This window comes from Prorops nasuta, unplaced genomic scaffold, assembly GCF_024137725.1.
Source record: "Prorops nasuta isolate Cenicafe-Biocafe unplaced genomic scaffold, Cenicafe_Pnas_1.2 PNAS00006, whole genome shotgun sequence".
Taxonomy (NCBI): Eukaryota; Metazoa; Arthropoda; class Insecta; order Hymenoptera; family Bethylidae; genus Prorops; species Prorops nasuta.
The window spans coordinates 1419231-1441094 of NW_027116803.1; the positions used below are offsets into that span (position 1 = coordinate 1419231).

General features: G+C 43.7%; 1 protein-coding gene across 1 annotated transcript in view; it reads right to left on the reverse strand.

The window, feature by feature from the left end:
• Positions 1-10634, reverse strand: part of nAChRalpha1 (nicotinic acetylcholine receptor alpha1) — a 91219-nt gene extending 80585 nt beyond the window's left edge. Inside the window, exon 1 of the mRNA XM_066728754.1 lies at positions 10476-10634. The gene's annotated coding sequence lies outside the window, so the exon portion shown is untranslated. The remainder of the gene's footprint in view (positions 1-10475) is intronic.
• Positions 10635-21864: the final 11230 nt, after the last annotated feature.

Sequence of the window (21864 nt, forward strand, 5' to 3'; positions counted from 1 at the left end):
GAATAGTTTTACAAATATTCCAGCCCTACTCGTCGAGCTGTTAATATTCCAGCAAGAATAGGAGAGCACGGTGCCTGACGTTGGCTCGTGAATTAAAATTACCTCGGGACGCGATACGGCGTGGCTTAAGTAAGTAAAACTTTAGGAGCAGCAGCCATGTCAGACCTATATACCCCTTATATAGAATACATATACATATACTCTTGCATATAGCCGAGAACCAATACAAGTTTTAGAAAATTGATTGCGCAAGCCGGGGACACCAAACGCTATGAAATAGTTGGTCAAAGTCCACACAGCTTTCCATGAATAATAAATCCATTTTTAAATAAGTATAAGCTTGTGTACCAGTTTCAGGGAAATAACAATGTATCTATGTAGGGCATAAATGATGCGATTATTACAATAGAAAATACTTTGTGAAATATGGTTATTAATTATGTATAGTTGCGCAATATGGTGAATGTTTGTAACATTATGCCATAGCTCCATGAAATTGAAGAAGAGTTTAATATTTGACAGGATTCAGTGAATCGAAAGCAAAATTAATTTAAAGTAAAAATCGTTACAGTTCGCTGGACACGCCTCACAGTGGAATATATAACTTTTCTTCTCATTAGAATTTCAGAAGACACCGGGTAGAGCTACGAATGGGATTCATTACGTAACGTGTGCACAATGTGTTTCATGCACATGTAAAACGTATTTAGGCGAACTCGAGGAATCAGACGAGCGTAACGTCCTTATCTCGAAGTAGGCTTTTATGAGTTTCATTTTTACGAGCAGCAGGATGTGACTTGGACCAAGGGTGATGGAATTAAAAGTTTAAGACCATAGCATTCTAGGCAAAAGGATTACTTAAAAAACACATGTCTCCCTCGTATATATATATATATATATATATATATATATATAGATAATCGGAGATGGGACAGTTGAAAAGTCGTACATTCAAACACTGGAGCTTCGAATAATTAAAATAAGCTGATAACCATTTCGTTCAGCTTAAGATCTTCCGAGCAAATGTACTGGAACTGAAAAGATAATCCTTGCTGCAGTGGATCCCGTTTAACCTTCTAGGCGTCTGGAATTACATTCCACACCCACGGATATGAAATCTAATTTAATACAGTACGTGGCTAAAAATCTCCAGGGTTTTTTAAGACGTGGGCGGGGAGAATTAGGTGAAGAATAAAATGAACCGTTTGAAACGCTCGTAAGTCGTACATTTGAGTGGATTTTTGGGGACGAAATATGGTAGTCTGAGTGTTATTGAAGCATACAATTTAAGGTACGCTAACTACAAGGACGTAAAAGGACCTTATCTCCAGATGTCCATCCGAAAATTTTCAAGCCACTAGCCAGGTGGGAGGTCTCGGAGAGGGTAGGAGGACTTGGAAATGAATGATGGAATTAAAAAGTTGGCTGGTATCTTGGAATTATGGTGAGAAAACGTATATCGAGAGGCATGCGAGGTCGCGAAGGGACTAGGAAAAGGGGACACGACTGTATTAAGCAAATCGTGCTAGTTCGGGAACTTTGTTCAAATCGGATGTGAATTATGAACGAGCCCAGTGGGCAACGGGTCTGTCGGGAGTTTAAGCCAAGTGACAGCACTGTCGAGCTATTTACGACGCCCTCGTGGCAGGACTTAGTTTCTATTGATAAATCTCTCAGGCGTCGTTCTTTTTTTTTTTTTTGACACATCCAGCAAAGAATCATCCACGTCGAGATTCCAATCGCAACACCTTAGCAAACCCTCGAATTGCACAGTTTCGTAAGAAGACACTGGAGGGAATGGCTGATTCGTCAACGAGAAAATAAATCATGTGTATTTTACGAGAGATGCCCGTCTCATCGTTTCGCGAATATTGTTATTCCAATAGAATCTCAGCTGTTCCAATACTGCGCTTCGTAGTTCTTACGAGAGTTCTGTCCTGCTATATGGCTATATACATATACGAGTAATAAACGCCAAAATAGTGTATAACTCGCGGTCCTCCGCTATAAAATCTGGCAGCAATTACAAGAGACGAGGTTTCGCGAGTCTATTAGGGACCTTGGCAAAAACCAGAGGCTGCTCCTGATTTGCGACTAAAGGAATTTCTTACTAGGAAATACTCTTTTCAAATTAAATGGTTTGTCGGCGCCGAATATATTCGACGAGAACCGTCATGATACTATGAGGATAGTCCAATAGAATTCTGTCACGGAGAATCTGATATGGAAGAGAGGGAACATACATGGTATCGACGTAGAACAGTTTTATCTTTGAAAGAATAAAAGAATAAGCCACAATTGAGATGCGATAATACAATAAACATGGAATAAGTTGCTTCGACGGTAAAATGCAAAATTTACAAAGATCGCGAAAAATTTCGTGCAAAATGGGAAATATACATCTGTATATGATACATGTAGCATACATATAAAAATGTCAAAAATGATACGCTATATAGGAAATTCTTCGTTAATCAAGAGTGCATTTATTTAGGCGAAAATTTAGCAGTCGCTAATTGCGGTAAGCAATTAATGTGTTGGGATATCAAGGAATCTCCCAGAACTGCAATGTCCGCTCTTAAATATTTCGGTGCGCACAGTGATGTAGCCGCAGCGGAGAGAAAGAAATGGAATAAGCGAGAGGATGTAGAGAGGGGGGGGGGGGGTGGGATGGGAAAGGAATAAGTTAAAGGGAGAAGGGGAGAGGATGGGGAAGGGAAGTATAAAATGAGGGAAGACAAACGCAATTGGAGATTCCACGGTTATGCAGGCAGGAAAAATGGTCCGAATTTTGCGAGAATAATTCAGCCGATGGTGCTGCTGCATAGCTGAGAGTCGAGCGGAAGAAAAGAAATCAAAAGTGCAGGCAGTGCCAGAGAGTAAGGGGCGCTGCCTGGAACGCTGCCACTTTTTTTAATTTGGCAGAGTGTTTTTGCCTCATTCATATCGACATTGCTCGCTCGTGAAACCCCCGGTATCACGTTTTTTAATCGAACCTTCCAACGAAATGCAGCGCTACAATTGCCAACTGCATTTACCATCCAGCGGTTCCATTATTTAAGCTTATTATGCAGCCTGAGAATCCCAAAAGAATCCGAGAGAGCCCGTGTATATGTGCACATATACATGTATACCTTGAAACCCTTAAAGTGGAACGGACTAATCTCTGCACCACCGCCAAAATTACCCTGCCTCCGAGAAGAAAAAAAGCTCGCTCGGCACAATTCGCTTTTATCTCTCAATCTCAAAATCGTGCTTAAAGCCGATTCCCCAAATGAAGTTTTGCATTTAGAGGAAAAACTGTCGGAACTATATGTATCCATGGCGTATATCTACGCTAGAGGCTTTAGAGTCGAGAGTATATTTGGAAACGAATCGAGAGGAGAGATATAGTATGTAGGATCTACGGGGTCAAGGACCAAAATATTTTACATGATATTTCAATGGGAAACGAGGTTGGGGAGATTGAAGCAGTGTCGTTACCCGAGTAGTTCTTAAAAGTTTATAGGACCCATGAAAAAGCGGTGCTGAGAGAAAACTTTCCGCTATTTCTTAGCTTCTGTGATCAACGTTCAAGCGAGTCTCGGCAAACACGACATGACTGAAGAGGTTTGCCAATAAATCCTACACAGTCAGCTCGAAGACGTGGATTTTTCCGCCCCTTTATTCGAAAGCTTTCAAATATTAAACAGGACTAATGACCCACTTGCCAGTCTTCATTCGATCCTTCCCACAACACTGCAAGAATATAGTGCTCTTCTTCTGCTCGTAAATAAAATTTTCACCATCCTTGAACCTCTCCAATAATAAACAAAATTAACGATCTATTTCCCCTATAGATATATACTTCAATTTCATGTTTCCCAAACTAGCTCTCCGCGATCTTCTATATAGAATGTCAATTATCCTACATCTTGCTTGAATTTACCATCTCTCGCGCGACCTCGTCTGAAAATCAACGTTGGATACATGCTGGAGTTCCCACCTCTTTAAACATTAAGCTAACTTAACAGGAGTGATATCGTTTACCAATGTGCATCGCGTTGGAGGCTGAGGTGACTAGGTTAAAAGGCACTGGAAAAGTTATTAATATTTCAACACTCATCTCGTATGTATCGCAGATACGAGGTTTATAACTAGCCAGTCTAGCGCGCCAAGTTTTCATTGAATTATAAACCATATCGCGATTAGCCAAGTGTTAAAAAGCTCACTCGTATATTTTTCGCACACGGTACCGACAAATTCCATCGCCAGAATCTACGAGTCTTGGGATTATGGCGAATGCATAAAGTCAAAAATCGTATAACGATCACGGGGAATACTATTGGCGGGTTAGAGCTATAAAGGGATTTCCGCCAGTCTGAGATACCATTAAAACAACGCGCCAACTGAATCCAACAGTTCGAACTTTCCAGCCATGGAAATGGAAGCATCTTACAAGTAATTAGGATTTCCCTGAAATGCAGATCTTGTCGGATCCGTCTTTTACCTCTTCTACTCCTTTCTTGCAGGCCACTATATTCCTTCTACCAAGATTTTACCCACACTCACTTGCACACCTCTACAACTATAAAGGCGAAGAACGATTAAAATATAATAGAGTAGAAAAAATAAGCAAATTTTCTTTCCCAAACTGCAACAACCTACTTCGATGGAGGATTAGTGGGAACGCGGTGTAAATATATAGAGGCGTTCTTACGAGAAAATGAAAAGGGAGTTGGGATTATGTTATACAAAGCATTATAGAACAATAGCGTTAATGCCATTATCTTTACAAGAGTATTACGTAATAAATTTAGCATTTTGTTACAAAGCTTTTATTAAGCTCGATTCAAGGGCACTTTGCTTAACAAAAAATCCATTGGATTCCCTCCAAAAGCTTCATTCCTCTCAGCATTAGTGACAGCTATACCATTTAATATAACAGTCGGCCACCATATAAAAGGGGCGAAATAATTTCGAAATATTAGCATTACAAAGTGCTTCGTCGTGCAGGCAGCAGAGAAAGTGAAGCTCGGTGGATTCGAGTGCAGCGTGCAGCCGTACTTGACACTGCAAGGGCCAGGCAGTTTTCACTCCAGTTTCCCACTAACCTCAAAACAAAAAATGTAGAATGTTCACTGTGTGTGGCTGGGAGAATTAACTCCTCTCTTTTGCACAGTGTCCAACACACAAAGAATCATCCACGTCCCTTATTGGTTTCCCTCTTTTGATACATCGATCAGCCATAATACAGTGTGTCCAGCAGTGTCCTAAACTTTTCTCAATCGTTATTGCTCCGATTAAAACTTGACAATAAATCACTGTGAACGAAGGATTAAATTCTATCGCGACGATCTCTTATAATTAGATTTTACCGGCTATATTTCATAATGCTTAAAGCGGCTTTATTGTAGGACATTAAAATGTCCCCCAGTGTTATAATGGAGTGGATAGAGGGAAAAAATATAATGATCGACGCGGGATTGCTGCCGGTTCGACATGCGCGTTATTATTATTTTAATATTTGTAGCACGAGTCGTAGTTTATTATAATCGCGGAGCGTTCAATGGAAAACTCAGCGTACACGGAAATGTGGCGTTTGGATAATGGACGTTCACCGGCGCAATGACTTTTGCATGTTTTTTCTCGCGTGAAAGCGAGAGGCACACGCGTATCGCAGTGTCCCGTCGCGCTCGTAGATCATTCCTTTTTATGACAGACTCTCCAACTGCTCTGAACAAAAGAGAAAAAAATCCTATATTCTCGTCTTCGATATTTATTATAATTTCGGTGATATGAAAATACATATATATATATATATATATATATAGTGTATTATGTGCAACAACAATTATCATCCTTTATTGTTGTTCCATCGATAGATCTCATCCTGCTTTCAATGGTGTGACAATAAGGGAGATATCTGTTGTTTCGGACGAAGTATATGGATAACGTACACACACATATATATACAAGTTCTGAGATAAATTCTCGGATGAAACGTGCGAGTGAACGATCAACGACGCCACGTGTAAATATACTGGCTATCTTGGCGAAGGTTCCAAAATGGACGTGACCCCGTTTCACCCTGATCCAAAGTACCATCGTCCCATGACTCGATCCCTTCTCCACGAAAACTTTCCTTTCAAGCTTAAACAAGCATTCTCTCAATTGCGATTTTCATCGTGTTTCCCAGGCACATAATATTTTTGTAACAATACCCGATACGGTGAATAAACAAAGTCTGATAAAAAGGCAAACATATCACTGGATTTTTGAGGAGAACAGATAAAAGAGCGTAGAAATAAAGTGGAAAGGTTTGGCCGGAGACTCGAAAATGGACGTGGTCCCATTTTGTCGAGCCCCAAACTACTAGATAATGCCCTTTAATGGTCCTTGTAAACCGTGATAGCGGAGCTTGGAAAAGAATCGGTCGTAGACGATGATAAATATTTTTAAAGCATAACCGTAACCCAGCCCGAGCGTCAAGGGACGTACGGGATAAAGAGATAAAACATTAATGCTGGTAGCATAGCTGAGAAATGAGCATAAATAAAATGATATAAAGGCAAGAAGGTGTATATATATAATACGCAGTACACAGTGGAGACGGCGTGTATTTTAACACCTACTGGCGAAGAGTGCTGCTTTCCAAACTTGTAACCACCGTAAAATTATATGGGGCGTTTAATCAACTTTGAATCTGGCAATGGACGATGAAAATACAATTGGGCTTCTGCGGATAAGAGTTGGGAGAATAAAAAGTAGCGGGAGAGACAGATCGATCGCGCCCAGAACTGGCAATCGCTGCGGTCTCTCCTTTACGACTCGATTTTTAACTTTCAAACCGCCCCCCCCCCCCCAATACTCCAAAGTCAACGAACGATTAGATTCTATTTACTCCGAGCGACGGAAGCACCCCAGAAATCTGCCGACGTCGTAAAAGTCCGATGATTGAAATTTTAGTGCTCATTTCTCATTACTAACCAACAGCGTTCTCGTTTTTTGGCATTAGGAACTTTATGGCCAACTCTCACGTTCCAACTAAGCGCAGGCCGACCCAAGTTTGACACGTTTCATTCGCCATGTTGATATATCGATTAATCTCTTACCAAAATATCGCTTCGTAGATTCCTTTACCTCGCAAAAATCGCCAATTTTCAGTCCTTGTGCGAAGGGCCTGCGTGTTAATTCTCATGCAAATCTCATTGGCTGCTGATCTCGTCAGGTGGATCATAAATTTCAATTATATCAATGTATTCGAGATTATACTGAATCACGTCAGTGTCCAGCGTAATCGAGGGGACTCGATGAAAATGCGGGTATTTCGATTATAAAGGTGCTTTTTTACTATAGCAACAAAATGTCCTACGATATCACACAGGCGATCTCTAATAGTACACACTATAAATATTTAGGTACTCTATTGTACGTTCTTAATGTAAAAGCACAGGCATTATATTCACATTTATTAGTTCAGATTTTCATCCTTGGAGTTTATTTAGCTTGCCTGAAATAATATTTCATACCTATATTTACTCGTTATAATAAAGGTGCTAAGTAAATGCAAATAAAGTGAAAAGAATGAAAAGTAAATATTGAATTTTAAATAGAATGTTATTAAAGCGTATTGAAGTTACGAGTAATGCGTGGAATAACAAGAATTATACTCGGTATTACAAAGGTTTGTAGTATTTTTGAGTCTCGTTGGTGTAAAGTATGCATTTGCAAAAGATTAACATTGTCGCGAATCGGTCCGAAGCGTGCACGAAAAAGATGGGAAACGTTTGGCGAAGCTAAATACTAAGTGGGATATATTTCTCGATTGTCTTTATTCGATGCGAAGGATAAATTGCTTCTTTTGCCAAACTTTTCTATCGAAGAAAAGCTACCCAGAAGCTCCTAGGAAGGTGCGCGAAACGTAGGAGTGCTTTCAAAAGGCTGCGAAAACCTGGGCGTAGCCCTTCCTCTTCTTTTTTCTTTTCCCACCATCCTCCACGCTGCACCATAAAGCCAAATCAATCTTTATCCATTTTATCGCAAACAAGTCTCGTCATGATAATAATACCGTTGTGCATTTCAACTCTTTTTGTTTTGTTGCCCGCAAACATATTTAAAAATATAATTGGAAACAAAATTTAAAAACAGAATCAAATATCCATTTTAATTCGTGCATATTTGTTCGTGTCCAGCTTTACGATAGATCAATCTACTTTAATTGACGAAACTGCTGTACGATATAGACTTTCTGCTATTTAACTGAAATAAAAGCTTTACGTTTGAGCGTGCTCTAATTTCATATTATGGAACCGTAATTTGACGACAGTCCGGGGTAAATCAGTAGGCTTTATAAAAAAAAAATCAGTCGATTGGAAACATGAAAGAGTTGCCAGCCAACAGAGCGTGAAACTTTAGTCGATGAAGCTTTTAATTTACAATAATAGAGATGTTATAGATATTTCTTTTATGAATATTTACACATAAGCTAAAAAAACTAACGCGATGTAAAAGGACTCACCGTATACTAATTATCTCATTTACATTAACTATTTATATATCCTTTTGCTCCCTCGTGGAAACACGTGGAATATATTCTACAAAAGAAGCATCCATAATTGCATTAATAATATTTTTACGAAACTTTTGATAACATTGCACGAAAATTGTTTGGGTTTAATGTAAAAGGTCTTATATAGTACTTTTAAATAATAATCCGTATAATGATGAAAAGGTGATTTTTTTTTATGTAGATATATATATACAGTAAGTGAAAAAAATTAAGGTATTCCCTGTAAATAAATTTGTCACGTACAGCATGGAAACCTTTGAGAAACATAAATTAATTATACTTTTGTGAAGAAAACGAGGAAACGAATTTCATTGCGATAATACAGTCAAACGTTTCGCGGTGTTCCCGGTTAAACCTGGCGTTTCCGATGCAACGAGCCGACTCAGGTTTTCCATGGAAACCCTGGTGTCCAGTCAAAAAATGCTGACACTTCACTTTTAGTGTGGATCGCGATTCGTATAGCTATATACAATGGGGTGCTTTTTGTCCCGCGAATCCTGCTCGCTAAACATTTGACAACACAAGGATCACTTATTAGACGCTTCGTTAAATCACAAAGCAATTGTTTCTAATTCACAGAATATACTCCAGCTGCTTTATATAATTTAATTATCAATCGAGAGAAGGAGGAAATTAATGTAAATGCAAATTAGAGCAAATTTGGAATATAAATTACGAAAAATATTAAAACGCAGGTACAATGTTGAAGTATAACAGTTTTTCAAGAGACTAACATTCGCGAGGGAAAAAACCACATAAAGGAAGCTTTGATGAAATTGTTTTCAATGTCATTAGCATCTTGATGGGTAAGCTTTTGGAAGTCGTTGAATTTTCAAGCACACGGTGAACGATCGGTGACTTTGAAGCGCGAAGCTGTCAAGCTATAGACTCGAGTGCACAATGGCAATTAGCTTTGATCGAAAATCAGAGGAGCAGAGCTCGCGGCGGGACATACACGATGTGCCAAGGCCGAAGAGTATATACGTTTGGCTAGGTCAGTAAAGCAACAACACGATAAGGTTTGAGAGAGAGAGAGAGAGAGAGCTCTCTCGATCGGAAGTCTAGACATTCCAGTCGTTGAAAGCCTCGAATGAACAACTACCCTTATGACACAGTGCTCACCCATGCTATACTGGTGCATGCTTTAAAAAGCTCTAAATAAACCAGGTCAAACTTAAAGTGCCATTTCCCTACCTGCCTAATGCTAATTTCTTCCTATCCAGAAATTCTAGTTAGCAATGAGAAATATCTCCGTAAACTTTATTTTCCATTTTATCTCATCCAGCGACGTCGCTGCTGCAGGAGATATATATTGGCCCTTTGCAGAAAAGTGCATTCATCCTTTAACAAAGCTCGCCAGCCATTAAAGCCCGAAAGCTTTGCGAAAGAAGGAAAAACGGTCTCTCTTTAAATCGAATATGAATGCGGACGATATATACTTCCGAGCAATAGGGACCAACGAACGCTTTATAGAAACTACGGAGTGAGAGAGAGAGAGAGAGAGAGAGAGAGAGAGGGGGGGGAGTATAGAAGGGGCGTAGTCCGCCCACGCGTTACTAATATATGCATCCGTGTGATACACGGAAAATTATGGGAAGCTAGCGCGTAACGCACGGCAATTCGAGACACCAATACCAATATGCAATACCCGAACCAGCAAAGTTTGCCACAGCAAAGTAAAGAGGGACGAGAGGGGGAGGGGGAGGGAGGCAAATAATTGGAAATACGAGATGGTTCTAGCGTGTCGCGTGTGTATTCCGTTTCAGAGAGATCGATGTGCGTGTGCGAGCGCTTACAACGCAGGATTGAGAGATCATCGCGAGGGTGGGTGCTAGAAACGGGAGCCGATGCGGATGGTCCGAGGTAAGCGGAGTGAAAAGAAGGTTGAGCAAGGTTAAGGCTGTTAATGGTCGAAATGACTCACGTTGCTATCTCGGCGGGTGGGCACATTGCCCGCGGGCGTCGATTCGGAGTGACGGGACTGAAGGACGAGCTACCGTACTCCGGACGTCCTATGGATCGAGCACGAGGACTTCGTGCGCCGAGCCGATTTCCCCGCAGCAGTCCCGAGTCCTCGGCGCGTCGAGGTGGCGCGCCCGCACATATCCCCCTCGTCGTCGCCGTCGCCGTCGTCAACGGCGTCGGGGGCTCGGAGCAAAACGCCCAAAAACCACCTTGCAACAAACACAAACGGACACCCTGCCAATCACCGCCGAAGCTGTATCAAGGAATCACCGCGAGAGCGGCTGGAAATCAGCCCCGATCCTCGCCAATTCCTCCAAGCCCGTTTCCGCTCTTCAGCTTCTCGAAGAAACCCCCTCCGCTACCAGGAGTCCTGGAACGATCCTGCGACACCGGCACCTTCTTCACCTAGCACCACATCCTTCCCACTGATTCCATACGTGGCCGTCCCTTCCTTCTGTTTTCCCGTCTCGCTGATGAGGATCGACAGCGTGCTGGGCGATGTCCTTCTCAGAGGCGAGGTCATCTCACGATTGATCCTTGCATTTCCGCTAGGTTCACTGACAGGCCTCGACCTGGCGTTGCCAAGGCGTACTCTCAAGGACGCGACATTCTCAAGGCGAGATCGGAAGAGGTCCTTGACACTCAACATATCTCAGCAGGAGCTTGATCGACCTGCCCTCATCGTCATCCCAATCTCTTCCGCTGGCCTCTCCGAGGATCGGGTTGACCTTGAGTGCACGCAAAATCGCCCCCACGTATAGAAAGCCACGGCACAGCCCCTTGCGCGCTCTCACCAATAACGAGGTTCGTTCCGCCTCGCGAGCGAACAGCGAGAGAGTAGTATTCTAGGAGTTTCGGTACGGCAGTGGTACAGGTAGACGCAGAGTCAGACCTCCTTCCCACACACCCTCGGTCCGCGTCATATCTCCTCGTAGCTCCGTGCAGGGTCAGACCTGACAAGGGCGAGCCGCGGCAGCGACTGCCACTTCCTCGACGATCATTCGCGTATGCTATATCTATATGACATCCCCGGATCGCACTGTTAACACCTGAACACTTGTCACAACGCAGCACACCTGGTCAACACTCTAGCCTCGTCGGACTGTCCGAGGAGTGGTTACCGGCGTTTTTTCTGGCCAGAATCGCCTCGACTGCCTCGCCCTCCGGGCACTGGCAGCAGTTTAACCGACCAGTCGGAACGCCATGGGCGCGCTCTGTATTTCCAGCGAGGACCAAGAACGCTTCGGCTCCTTCCTCATGTCCGCACTACTAACCGCCAGCCAGCTGCTGTGTAGCACACACAGTGTACACCCTATCCTGTCGAAAGCGTTCCTCTCGGCACCTCTCCCCTCTCCCGATCCCCCGGTATATCCCCCCTCCCCCCCCCCCTCCTCCCGCTAAACCAAACGAAGACCACCGCGCCTCCCGACCATCCCCGTCTCGACGAGCCACCACCACGTATCACGATCTCTTCACAGTCCCCTAAATTGCCAGCTCGTCATTCTCCTCTCACTTGAAAATTACTTTTTTTCCACCCTCCATCGGGATCTCGCCCTCCCTATATCTTTGGCACTCGCGTTCCTTTCGCTCCCTCTCTATCCCTCGGTTACCGTGCGTGTCGCGCGCGCCGGTCGTGGCCGCCGGAAAGCAGAGGAGAGTCGTGGCTGTGCACACAGGAGGCAGAAGGCACTCCCAGGACGTGTCTCTCTCTCGCAATGTTCCGACCGAGCAACCCACCTTAGTACTGACGCTGCCCGTTTCGGGGGGTGTTGTGGCGAGCCGTGCTTCCCTCTCTGTTCCCCATTATCCTCGCCGTTCCATCCAACCAACCACCGAGCTTCTCTCTTTCCGTTCCTCGACTTCCCTCCCTCTCGCACCCCCCACTCTCCTCCAGCGCCAGCTTCTCTCGCGCGCGCTCCACCGCTAGACTCACCCCCTCCCCCCTCGACTCAGCATCCCTCATGCAACCCTCACGGGTTAGAGCCCCGCCGCACAAGCCACCCTGCGCCCCGGGAGCCAATACCAACCCATGTGGAAGCTCCGACGCGTCGCCTCGGCGATGACTTGCGAAGTCGCCCGAACGTTTCCGAACTCTTCCGCGCACACACACACGCGCGCGCGCGCACACGCAAACCACCGTGCATCAGCTCCTCCGCAACACTACCCGACAAAGCAGGTGCCGCCCCTGAAAGCTCGCGCGAACCTGCAAAACACGGCGCACGCCATGTGGCAGCACCGACAGGACTCCTACCGACTACGTCCGACCATACACGGGATTCTCTACTGAGACTCGACGACTGAACGCTGCAAGGAAACCAATTTATAAATTCGACGTTCTCTGTTCCAACTCTATATACCTACGCCAGGAGTCTAATGTGTGACTCTACTGATTTATTTCCTTTAATTTTTTTCTACTGAATCTGAGTATCGTATCATCAGGAACGATATATATATATATATATATGTACACCGGAGAAATAAGGGGAGAACGGTCGCGAAGCAACTGGGGCATGAATATCTGCATGTTTGGTGGTTGTGTGTGCGTATAGAGAGAAAGAATAGCGTTAGGTTAGGTATAGTATGGGCAAAGCAGCCTGTACCGCACCTATAGCATCTCGCTTTTGCCGGCCGGCATAGGTATTCCTCTCTCTCTCTCTCTCTCTCTCTCTCTCTCTCTCTCTCTCTCTCTCTCTCCCCTTCCCTCTCTCCCGTCTGGTGCGGCAGCATCCCCACCCTCTTGACAGGACCGTCTGCGCTATCCTCCCCAGCTCCACCTCACCCTGTCCACCCGCGGCTCTCGCACCACGAGGTGCCCTAGTCGATACTGACACTGACGGTGCGAGGTCGACTCGTCAGAGGGTGCTGAACGGAGAAGGGACGAAGGGTGAGGGTGAAAAATCTCTCCCTCTATCTCCGTCTCTGTCTCTCCTTCTTCTCTCCGCTCTCTCATATTTCCTCGCTGCCTCATTTTCAACGAGATTCTTCTCTCGGTTTCTTTCAACGCGACTCTACAATGGAAACCAGACTTATCCGATGCGAGAATCTATCGGACATAACCGAGCAAGCTTTTCCGCTTCTTCCCTACCCCCACCATCTTTTTTCTTCGGCATCTAGCTCTCTCGGTGGAGCTGCATCGTTTCCACGACGCTTTCTCCGGACCCACTTGAAAATTGTTGCGTTTAATGAGGCAGCTGGACCTTAAGCTCCAGCACGCCAGTCGAAGAACTCGAACGTCCCTGAACGCGAGAAGATTCTTCCACGAAACGTATATATAGCGATGATCCAACGACGAGCTACTTCCAATATTCAAGCACCGGCGAAACCTTGAGGGAATCCACCGTCCTGCCAGTCATCCATTCAACATCGCTCAACAAATTCTCCTCTGCTCTTCTTTTACAAATATTCCCTTGGCTCGAAATTATTAAACCGGCTAAAGAATAATTTATGCCGAAAGCACTGTTTTATTAGAATTTTCACCAGCTATCTTGGGGGATTTTCGAGAAGGCGAGGGAAATTTTGTAACGTACGTTTATCGCAGGATGAAATCAATAGTTAGATCCGATGGGAGGAGGCAAGGGAGTGGAAAAACGAAATGTCAAGTTCGATCGTATTGTGGGATTAGCGAGAGGATGGCATTGGCTTGTATATAGTTCTTCTAATCGATTTTCCGGCAAGTGTGCATGGTGGATATGGGGAAAGCTAGAGTATGAGGGGTGGAAATTTTGGAAAAGCCCGTTACCGAGAGGGATGGAAGATCGAAGGGACTTCGGAGTTCGCAGGGTTGGTAGGTCGATTGCTACGATGGGTATGCTGGAGGTATAATGCGCGGTATTTCTACTAGCACAGCAGCGCGGCCACGTTTGGATTGCCCAAAGTAGAGGTTGGTGCGTAAACTTGTTGTTCCGCGATGCCAATGGCACCTGGCATTCCTCGAAAGTCTCACTATTGGTCCCGTTGCGTTTCCATCGACAACGAAACGCCGGAGCGTTCTCTCTGTCGAATTATCGCCAAACACGTATTTCCTCTCATCGAGAATACCTTGAAATCCGAATCCCTCGATTGGTTCGCAAAACTCTCGTAATACGAAATTGGTGCTATTAGTAATTCATGGTGGAAACGAGAAGTGCCAGTCAGGACGGTTTATGCTACGGACGGTATACGGGCACGTTTAAGAACCGACTAAACTTGTCACACTGATTCCGAACAATTCATGAAAACGATATTATGTCACGTCCCAAACATTCTTCGGCACTAAAAGCACCGTCGAAAGGCAAATAGGGGTACGATTCGACAGAGCCGTTATCGAAATATGAGCTGGCAATGGAAATTTAGCAAATTTCCCACGATGAACAGCGATTTCAGCCAATCTCGACAAATACCAAAGATTCGATCTTGCACACGTCCGAGACTGTTGAGTGTGAGAGTGATAATTGTTATTTTTCCCTCCACCTCGGTTTCCCATAGTATAATTAAAAAATAAAAAGTCAGACTTTCGCCAGTCTAACGTTTCGTTGCTAATAAAGTACGTCGTTTGAAATCCGTGCAGCGTCTTGTTAAGTTGAAAAAGAATCGCGTATGGGACCCGGAGTCGTTTGAAATTTCAGAATCACGCGTCTGAGTATAGTAAACGAAGAGTTTTCAAGTCGAGTAACGAGGCCACTCGATAAAAGTTTTTATCGCGGAAAATTGAGGTATTTTTCGTACTACGCGCACTTTCGTGTACTGCCTGCGGACGAAATAAAAGTGCGCACGTGCTCGGAGCAAGTTCGAAGCTTGAAGCGACGTGATGCACTACTCGCCACGTAATGTATAGCTGCAGGATCAATTATTTAAGACTGCAGACTCTGCGGACGAAGCTGAAGTGCGAAAATGGCAAGGTATCCCGAATAACTCGGCACGCGCCCGGCACAAAACCGTATTTCCCCAAGGTGTTTTCAATCCCGAAGACGTATAAGCTGTCTTCGGGTATCGACAATCCAGGTAGAATCATTCAACCTCTGCTTCTTTAAGAATGGAGCTCTAATACAAAAGTAATCCTGAGGAGCTCGATGATGGATTTTTACGCGTTTGCAGCTGCACAATGACCGAATCGTTGTGTCGATAACCGAAAGCTCGTAAATATATGCAATTATATCGGATATAACACAAACCACGACTCCTCTCCTTGGTTTATGTTGACCGAGGATATATAGTGGACGTATATAATATTGGTATTCTGGGTGCAGCGTCACGCACAGTTGACCAATGATTCAATAGCTGTCCCTTACCGATCCGCTAGTCCAGCTTCAAGAAACGCATTAACGTAAGTTTGTCGAATCTTGGAAACCAAACAACTCGTCGTGTAGCTCGTTTAATATGTATAGTACTATATAGGCTTCTAAGTGCTAAATAGATAAAGACATTGTTTGGTCAGACTCTCCTCAACAATGCACGGTTCCACTTGTATGCTATATTTATATTAAGGAAAGAAAATCCAGGGGACATAATTGACGAATGTTCGCACAAGGCGTAAAATTGGATGCAAGATGTAGACAATTATAGCGAGAGAAGAATATAAGATTAGGGAGAGAAGGAGTGTGTATATAGCAGCAGCGTGGAGATTTGAGAGATCGTTCGGGGAGCAAGAAGAGAGACGGTTTATCTTGCAGCTGGAAGAATTCAGTGTGTTCGCGGACGCAAACCGGTGATTCTCAAAACCACCGAGATAGAACGTTGGCAATAGCTGCGCCAGCAAGTATACATCTTGCTCCGCGGGGACCTTGCAACTACCAAGGCAACTGCACAGCCTGATGCCCGAATGTGAGTTTTCTTACCGCAGTTAAGGAAAATAAGGCTTCTGGGACATTTGGAATGCATAAAGGAGTAGCTGAAGCGCGACCTTATTGAGAGATGGAGATGAAACGGTAATTAAAATTAAGAAAAAAAAACGATGAATAGGGTCGACAAAATGAAAAGAGCCTTCAGAGATGTTTCAGTAAATTTCAGCTCGAATTGAATCCGATAAAGAATGGGATTTGAAATGTAAATTCGCTCGTAAATTGAACATCAAGCTTCGGATTACGACGCTTTTACCCGAAGCGTTAAGAATATTAATTCGGGCTTGAAAAATGGCAGAGGATTCCTTTTTCTCCTGTACATATACAGTGTACAGCAGCGTTATTTAAGCATGAGTTTGATAATTATTTCAAGTTGCATTAGGGTGTAGAATCGAAGGAGTAGGGGAATATAGACGAGTGGGTGGAATGCGAGGCAGGAAATTGGTTTACGTCCCAAGACGAATGCGAGGGTAGTTTGGTGAGGTGTGGCTCACCTAGTGTGGCTAAACCGGAGGAGTTTGGTGCGTCCTCGAACGTTCTCTCAACAATTTCGGAGCGTAACCTCGTCATCCTTGTCCTCGACCTTTAATTCCTTCTGTCCCCACCCCTCATGACCCTACCATCCCCCATCCCGAGAGACGAAGCTTCTTGCTTTAACGTCGCTGAAAGATCAGAATTCGAGCGGATGATGTCACTGACAGACGGACCGGGACGACACTCTAGGGATGCTGGGGTAAAGAGCGATAGTATAAGTAGCAGAAGTGGGGAGGCTCCGGTCCGATGGAATCGGAGAGCGTGGAGGGAGGGAGGGCCCGATGTGTTTGCCGAAGAGTCATTTCTGCCTTCGCACGAGCCGCCTCGCTTCGTTCACGAAGATTCCCCTATTCGAGAAGGGAATGTAACAATTTTCCATCGTTCTAACTGGCCGAGCGACGTCATCCACAGGAAATTGCTCTCTATAGCCTCATGTATCAATAGAAAACGATTTGCTCGGTTTAGAAAACAATCCAAGCGGAACTAACCTCCCCATCTATGCTATATAGACACTGTCTGTAGAGTACTACTCACTTTGATTGCTCAGTCATTTAATATCGTTTGGCTCCATCGATTGATTCTTCAATCAAACCGTCCACAATCAAAGCTTTTTTTCTGGACACCATATATATATATGAGCGAAAATAATTCATTCGCTGCAAAATGAAACGGTATATATATATATATATATATATATATATTTATTCGATATATACGAATTTATTCACTGTGCTCAGTAACATAAATAGTCCGCGACAAGTTGGGAAGCATAGCAAGTATTGCAGTCCTCGAAACGTTTCGGGGTAAAATAAAAGCTTTGGCAGTTTACGGATGACAGCATTGAAAATCGTCAGTTCGTTAAAACTGTTTAATTCTCGCATTTTTTTTTTTAAACAAGCCTTTGTCCTCGCGTCGCATTCAGTGTTCTCCCTTCGTGTTTTATCTGCAGAACGGAGGTCAACGACCTTTACGCAACGTCGGAGAAATAATGCAAATAAAGGATTATTTTGCCACGAGACACTTTTCTCGTATTTTTGTCGTTCTCGGTATGGATTTTAATCGTAAAAGCTGCAGTGCGCGCAAACACATACACACACACTCACACACACTGGCAATTTCAATAAGGAGAGTGAAAGGTCGGCAATGGAAAAAGGGCCGACTCGCGTGCATTTAAATTTATCTTCATTGGCATGCTCTTGCCGGATCAGAGCAGCCCGTGCAACGCCTCGTAAACTATTTCCAAGATATTGCCATATAAATTGATCGTTTCCTTTGTGCAGGTCGCGCGCAGTCTTGGATCGTGCTGTATATTAAGGGAATATTACATGGGAGAATCGTACCCATCGTTATTTCTGCAAACTCTCCAATTTTTCTTATTTTCCCTGCAATGACTGAATAATATAGTATTCGGTATATCACCAGCTATTTACTGTCCAAAGTCGCGTATCGTAAATCTCATATTCACGTTTATATATATATATATATATAAATATACGAGGTATATATCGGCTCAATTCCGGAGATTCTCGCTGAAGGAAAGGTGAAAAAGACGGAAGGAATTATCTTCGCATTAATCGTTTAAAATCTAATTTCAAGTTTCTCGAGAAAAGAAGCTAAATACCTTTGAATATAATATTCCATGAATCTTAAGCGTCTCGGCTGCATTTTGGAGAAAATTGTAGAACGATAGAGATATCCAAGGATGAAAGTGGTTAAAGAATATTCAGGGAGTACAAAGTGCAGGATAGTGGCTTCCTGACGGTGCAGGTAGCGTGAAAGGGAAAGAGGCTAGAGGCCACGCGTGTGAGTACGCTGTACATATATATATATATATATATATATGTAGGGCGAGTGTCTGGGAAGGGTCGCAATAATTTACAGAGCGCGCGCAAACACTCATTTAAACTCCGGCACCACCCTGCCCATTATTCGGCTTGCTGAGGGTGAAGTGGCGCTGGGGGTGGCAGAGGGGTAGGGGAGGGGGTGGGGGTGGTACGATAGTAGAGAGTCGCCGGCCCACCGAAAACCGTTCAGGAATATCTAACAACAAACTATAATGGGATTTTGGCTTATCTCTCGGAGTTTTCCGCGTGAAAACCACCTGGTATTATGCGTGACGCTACATTAATTATCAGTTCACCACTCGGAGGATCGCTTTCTTCGTTCGAAAAGACCTCGGGGAAGCGCACGGCTTCGTCCATCTTGCTTTCTCGATCCTCGCCCTCGCGCAGCTCTATATACGTATACCCTTTCACCCACCTTTTTCACTTCCAACCCTGTGCTCTCTAGATTCCTGTTCGCGCCCATTCTTAATAACGCGACAATTAACCCAGCCGAGAATTACCGAGTTCCAGACCTACATAATTCTCACCCGCCATTTTGTTAATTAATCCCCGAACGAAAGTGAAAAAGATATTTTCGTCATTTGTTCGCGTAGGTATATAGTATAATAAATAACGTTGATTGGAAGGAAGACTCGTTAATTAACTCGTGGCACATTTGGACAAATTAATGCTGGATTATAATGATAAATAGTAAATTTTATCGACTCATTGATATTTTATGGAATTGGAATGGATCCTTGCGATTATCGGCGAAGCTTGGTAATGATATTGGACCAAAGGGTGGGAAGCCATTTCTGATAATTCCACAAGATTTTTGCCCCTTTATTATTAGGTCGTTGACGCGTTTGAATTTATCGCGATTTTACGTGACTCTGGCTGCAGCCGCTGTATTCCGCACAATGAATCTTTCGTGGTACAGGTTAGGACGAATATTCCTCAAGCGACACTCGAATTTATTTCTCGCAGCTTTCTTCGCTAACTCGCCCTTCAGATTTTCCACTCTACCGCTAAAAGTTCGAACCCGCAGACTCGAGATTTGACGAGAGGCGTAGGAACCGCTAAGTATTGAAATTTTCCAATTTTCCTCCAATGCTATAAATAATTTTTTCAATTTTCTTCAACATCATGAAGAAATTTGGAGAGAGCAGCGAATAAATAGACTTCTCGTGTATAAGAAAATATTTCCTATTATTATTCAGCGGTATAAAAGCGGCGCTTGGACTAAGCACACTTCGTTAATCCTCACTGAAAGATTTTCTTTCCTCAAAGCGGTGTGCTGAAATTTCGAGCACGCGACCACACGAGGCCAACTTTCCCAGTGATTAAGGAAGATTGCTTCTGTCTGAAACAAGGTTCCAAGCTGTGGGGTCGATTAATAATTCGTCCAGCGATACATACTGCCGGGGATTCTCCATTTCACCCGGCCAAAATAGTTTCGCAGTTTAACCTGTGCTACGTCTGAACGAAAATCTGAGGTATTCTCGTTAATTTATCTGCCTTATCTATTATCATCAAACCATCCCTATATATATATATATATATATATACATACGGTTAGTATACTCTCTATGCAGAAGGCTTTGAGTATCGAGATGGAAAAAAATAGTGGAGAATATAGTTTATTTAAGCATTTCTGTTAAGAGTAAGTCAAAGGAAAGGATTCTCGAAATTTTCCTTGGCGTTTAAAATTCTCCAGGCGAGTCGCAACGATACGGAAATATGATGTCGTAAATTTTGCCTGGTCTACTGGACGAGAGCCGCAGCATTAGCACTTTGGGAGGAAACGCAGAGAGACAGAGGAGCATCGAGCAGCGAGAGAGAAAGATGCAGGGTGAAAAGAGAGTGGAAGAAGGGGGAGGGGATAGCCGAGGTGCATTTCGATGCAGTGCATGCACGTGTAAGCTTGTACTACGCTTTGGTGTATATGGAGAGAGGTACTTTCCATATTCCTGCTACCTACGTATGCATACACACGCCTCAGTGCCAGCCAGAGCGCGTATGAGCTCGCACAATTCGAAAGAAGCACTCTCGTGTACTGGGTGGTTCTAATTAAATCGCACCATTTCCTATTTATTCCCCATGAGAAGCCCCATTTTACCATTACATTCCAATTCCCATCCTGTATATATATATATTTATATATATATATAGTACATTGAACAGCTTCGATACACTCTCTATACTGTACATAAATATCGAACGAAACAATTATTCCCCAAAAACATTGATTATTAGGCGAACATTATTCTCGCTGAATCAAGAGAGTTTTTTCCTTGGAAAAATGAAAAGAAATCGCAGAGGCTTACCCTGTCGTAATACGATTTTATCATGGATTTTACATGGCTGCGTTGGGCGTTTTATAGGAAAGTTGATGTTAATCAGGTTAGAAGAATCACCCTATATGCACACCTGAACAAACGGTAGAGTACCTACCCCCGATGCTCGGTGCACTCAAAAGCAGTGCTGCAGTCTTTTCTTCGTAGTGCTTCATAGCGCAATAGGTACTCGCGCGTTCCCAGTTAAATGGTTGGCATGAAATAACCAGATTAAACATAACTACTGGACTGCGGCACGAAGGAGGAAAATAACGATTATATTAATGGTGAGAATGAAACATTTCAACCGGACGGTATTAGTACAAGTTTCACGGGCTATTTTCGTTGAAAGGATAATGCGGAATATTTCGGTGGTGTGGTCGGACTCGAGTGACGGAATGTGATTTATAAAAGCAAAGTAATTAAATACAGAGTTGAAAGAGAGCGAGAGAGGATAATGCTTCAAGAACGAAACTGAGCGGAACTAAAAGATGTGGGGAAAAAATCACCCTGTACGTTCACCTGAACAAACGATAAAGTAACTACCCTGGGGCAGATTGCACTCGAAAGCGGCGCTGCAGCAGCCTCCGCCTCCTCCTCGCAGCATTTCGCAACTTTCCGGGGAGAGAGAGAGAGAGAGAGAGAGAGAGAGAGAGAGAGAGAGAGGTGGAAAAACAGTCGCGTTTATCATCGAGCTCGGGGAGCAACCGGCGACGCTCCGTTGAAAATATACAGGCGCCGAAGAATGGTGCGCGCTTTCGTAAAAATAAAATGTCGTAATGTTCGGCTCTACAATGACCTGTCCCACCCGTTGGCAAAACTCTGCATTAATCTTGCTT